This window comes from Zootermopsis nevadensis, unplaced genomic scaffold, assembly GCF_977971745.1.
Source record: "Zootermopsis nevadensis isolate Lab colony 2312 unplaced genomic scaffold, Znev_1.0 Znev_ptg000024l, whole genome shotgun sequence".
Lineage (NCBI taxonomy): Eukaryota > Metazoa > Arthropoda > Insecta > Blattodea > Termopsidae > Zootermopsis > Zootermopsis nevadensis.
The window spans coordinates 3,113,576-3,118,908 of NW_028259156.1; positions in this window are offsets into that span (position 1 = coordinate 3,113,576).

Here is a 5,333-nt window from a genome sequence, read left to right on the forward strand (position 1 = left end):
TGAATGTGAAAAAAAAATTTCGCGTTAACGCGACACAAGATACGGTAATGTTAATGGAGCTGTGTGTCTTATTCTGAAGTAGAAATTGAGAGCAAGTTATTAACATAGACTGCTGTAAAATCACGTAACAATAAAATCGCTCTGTCTTTCCATACGTCAGAGAACTGTATACGTCGTCTGCGTTGCCAGTAATTGTGAAGGTTCTAGAAATAAATCCCAGATACAGGCATACCTCGGAGATATTGCGGGTTCGGTTCCAGACCACCGCAATAAAGCGAGTCACACGAATATTTTGGTTTCCCAGTGCATATAAAAGTTATGTTTACACTATACTGTAGTTCTGTAAGTGTGCAATAGCATTATGTCTAAAGAAACATTGCGAGAATCACCAAAATGTGACACAGAGACACGAAATGAGGACATGGTTTTGGAAAAAATGGCGCAGATAGACTTGCTCGACGCAGGGTTGCCACACACCTTAAATTTTGAAGAAAAACGCAATATCTGCGATGCGCAATAAATCGAAGCATGCCTGTATAACGACTTGAGGTCATTGTTTGAAGACACCGTTTTACGGTAATAGTTTGGGATCACATTAACGCAAGAATGAGCCAAGATGAGACAATTACATCAGATAGAATTTTGTGCAAGAATGACTCAAGACGCAATATTTAAAAAACCTCCCCTGGATAAAATTATTGCAACAGCGACCTACGTGGCGAGCCGTGGAAAGCATATTTTGAATTTCAGTGCATTTCGAAGAGTACAGATTCTAATTTGCTACTTATATTCGGGGTTAAACTTACGAAGTTGTCTGGAGCGTGAATAGGAAATCTGCCATATCGAGCCTCTCCACGGACATGTGGAAATCTGCCAGTGCAACTTCCGCGTCATTTTTAATTAATTTTGCAATCATTCCATTCCACGATCCATCTGTAAGTCTAATCCCCCAGTCGTCTTCTTCGTTGAATTTACTTCTGATGATACAAAATACCAAAGTAGATCATACAAATTCAATAGCCCCGAAGTTATTTCCATACTTCCAGAGTCATAAAATAATATACCCACATGAAATTCAGCCTCTGTTCGAGTGTTGACCAAATCTCTCCAAATAAGCCACCAACTTCTTGTATATCTTTGCCTTTCTTCAGTATATCAGTCATTAACGACTTCTGTAAAAATTAAACAGCATTATCATCAAGGAAATCAAAAACAATTAATTTTAAGTTTCTTGTAAATAGTCGTAAAACCCCAGGTTACAATAGTCAGTAGGTCTACCAAAACCCACAATTTGATTTTCCCGGACTATTTAAATTCAACCCCCCCCCCCCCTTTGCACAAAGCCTATTGTACCGTTAATTTTCATCTCATTCTCATCGTCTTTCCAACTGTACATTTTCAAGAGGATTCCCTATCACAATTCTGTATGCATTCATTGTTTACTATTTAGCTACATTCCCAACCAATCGCAGCCTCCTAGGTTCTAATATTCTTACATAGATATATGATATGTACAAGTTTCTCGTTGTGTACCAAATTTCGAGGTCGCATGGTTCGTATTCCTGCTAACCCTGCCAGGAGACCGTCTGTCCTCGCTGAGGTTTTTCGTGTTTGTTATTTTGCGTTAAATTGGGTCACGACAGCTTAAGTCTACATAATTTTTAATTCATTAATCCTCTCTTTGACGCTGTATAATCTGAACCAGTGGTAGTATCGTTAAACAAACCACAAATAAAATAAACCTTCCTTATTTAATTTCCTAAAGGCCATTCCAAATCGCTTTTCTTAGGTCAAAGTATTTTCTAAAATAATTAGGTTCCAAACATTTGAGAATTCTATAATTTCATAATGTAAAGACTCTACTAATAATTACTCTGTGTTTTTATAACCATTCGTGATTCTTCATGTAAAATTACGCTGATTCACATTAGAAATAGTATTCTGTAAGACATTTCGGTTTATCTGAAATTAGTTTTACCCATTTTTCGTTTGAGGTTTCCCGTTGGACCACCAGTGAGCAGTAGAATAACTAATTTAGTATCGCCTGTTATGTGTTACATCTCTAGTAATATTATTAATTATACACGTGTTTAAATTTAATAATTATAATAGCCAGATATTAAAATATTCAAATGGGTTTCATAACTTGTAAATAAAATCATAAAACTTTCGTCAGAAAATTTTTAAAATACGTTATCGTTACAGGTTTTTATCTAACTGGTTTTTAAATATAATGTGTCAATTGTTTTCTTAAAATTGCGAGACGTACTTCAGAAACCAATGCCCTTAAAGTTAAGCCATGGAGGTTTTGCCTTTTCTTCTGTAAAGATGTACCCATCCACTGCAGTCCCTTGTCATGTGACCAGTTGCCTACTCGATGCACTTGAAGGGAAAACGTAGCGTGGACACGGTATACCTCCACGAGCTCCACCGCTTCTCCAGACTTCTGCGCAACAAGGAACTCGCAGTCCGGAGGAATGTTTACATCGCCCAATACGTCTTTCAAGTTGCTGTTCTCTGGTATGAACAGCAACCATCTTGCCTTTGCTCCGATCAGATCACCTACAACCTCAAAACGCATGAAATACATGTCATTTCACTGTCCTGAGTACAGAAATTACAGTTTTAATGGACCCAGGGGATTAATTAAAGGTGGAGAATTAATAACTCAGCGGTTATTAGCGTTTTAAGAAGGACCGTCTAACTAGAGTGCCGCGGTGGTCTAGCGGTTAGAACGCTGGCCTTGTAATCATGGGGTCTCGGCGTCGATTCCCGGCGGTGCCCGAATTTATAACTTGTGTTGGGCAAGGCCGTGGTCTAGGCAACACGGAGTTTTCCTCCGTGGCATCCCAACAATTACTCCATTCACACACAGAAGAAGGCAATGGCAAACCACTTCTGGATCATCTGCCAAGAACGTATATGAACAGGTCCCAGTCCGAGAAAAGGATGGAAGGATCCTGTTCATATGGACCTGTCGTCAGACAGAACACTCAAATAATAATAAGATGAGGTGGTCTAGCGGTTAGAACGCTGGCCTTGTAATCCTGGGGGTCTCGGGTTCGATTGCCGGCGGTGCCCGAATTTATAACTTGTGTTGGGCAAGGCCGTGGTCTAGGCAACACTGAGTTTTCCTCCGTGGCATCCCAACAATTACTCCATTCACACACAGAAGAAGGCAATGGCAAACCACTTCTGGATCATCTGCCAAGAACGTATATGAACAGGTCCCAGTCCGAGAAAAGGATGGAAGGATCCTGTTCACATGGACCTGTTGTCAGACAGAACACTAAATAATATAAACCGTCTAACTCTGCTTATCTATGCGATGCCATACCTCAGTTGTTATAGGAATCCACTCACTGGACATGTCAATTACGTGCAGACGACGACTGCACAGTTGTGAATAGTTCAGATTGGACCTGGCAGTCTCGAACTGAATACTCGACGGTCGAACACAAGGTTCGACAAGTTGTTTCTGCAGTTCTGTCAGACTCTGGATATACCCAAGACCTGCGAAATATTTTTCTTACACTGTGTTTACTTCTTTACATGTGAATGAATTAAATAGTTGAAATCATGAACACGAATTAACGTACGCACTATCGAACATTTTCGAGTATTTATCTCGCTAAATGTACATTTAAAAATTCTCGTTACCTGCATCTCCGTGTAGACGCATTATGAAAACACACTCAGACAGAAAGTGTCGTTGAACAGAAAAAATAACATTTGTGGTTTGTTGGGTTTTATAACAAGACCCAAATTTCATGATTATTAACAAAAAATACGCTTTCAGCATCACTACTATCTTAAATTGTTTAATAATTATTCAACATCGGTTTGTGTTAATAATTTTACTACAGAAACCTTCCTTCAGACAACTTCACAGTGCGTCGTTAAGAATCGTTCTTATCGCCTAACACAACCACGCGAAACATTTAAAATTGGTGGTGTCTGAAGTGAATGTTTTGTAAAGATAATCAATATATTGACTTTAAATATTCGTATTTACTACTTTTCTTAGAATAATAATTGCTGACCTCTCTTCATACAGTTCTGGCATATTTAATAAGTCTCTTCAAACGAAAAGCAAGTATATTTAATGAGTTAATCTCTTTCGGAATTGTATTGAACATAACGTGTTTTACGTGGAATGAAGATTATAAAGAATCTTAATAATTGAAATAATAAATTTCTGTTTGCTAACTATTGTCGTATTCAAAACATTATGAAGCGAATTGAACAACTCAATCGATCAGAGATGGTCGATGCGCTGGGATTTTAATATTTGAATGTTAGAGCACACAAAAGATATCCAGCAAGGCAGCAAATGTGTAATAATGGAATAGAGAATATTAAACATCGATGGAATTGGTAATTTTACTCTTCAGATTTTAAGGTTAGTGTTTGAATCCAGTAGGATCAAATGTGGAAAGAAATTCCTTTATTTTATGAAAGTAGAATGTCGTAGGATCTGAGGTTCTCACGGCGGTGAGTATGAAGATTTCTGTCTTCTGGGTTGTTGCAAAGTCTGGTAGAAATTCATCAACGTTTCAGATGTCATAGTGCCTCCATATTTCTTGAAAAAACTTTTACATGCGAGAAAGTATCTCCACATGACGTGAAGATATTAGAATGACCATGAAATAATCCAGATCTAAACACTGTGCAATAAGCAATAATTTGGAAGCGACAATATTAAAAAAGTAATAAACTCAACACCACTGCTGTACAATTGCAATTTGAATCATGCATAGATGTTCAGAAACCTTTAATTGCTTGCAATTATAAGGTTTCTTGTTACTGTACTTCACAAATGCTGCCTGATGTTAAATTTAAAGGATTTAAGTTCAAATCACTCTCAATTGCCGTCATGTGAAGGATTTCATGTGGTCAGCAATTTACTTTACAAAATATTACCATTCCCGGGAGTAAAGCTGGCCGCGGCACGATGCTGACCACTCACACCATCTAGTGACAAGGTTAAGAACGAGTAGGAGCTATACCGTCTCTCCACCCAAACGCCTGCACGGCGTGTAGCGGAACAATTTTACTTTTCTTTACTATTAACTGAACAAAATGTGAATATATTTTTAAGACCTACATTTCAATTTTCAAAAATCAGTAATAAATGACAGGCACATGGATGTTCAAGATGGAACAGATATGTGCTAAGGACGCCTACAGAGGCATTTTTTATACCAAATTTTGTTAAAATCAGTCGTCTACAAAGTTTAAAGGGACACACAGCATTAAGCTTACACACTTTTCCCTTTGGAAATGAAAGTAGGCTAAACATAGGGATAGGTAAGGGAAATAAAACTCGTTCA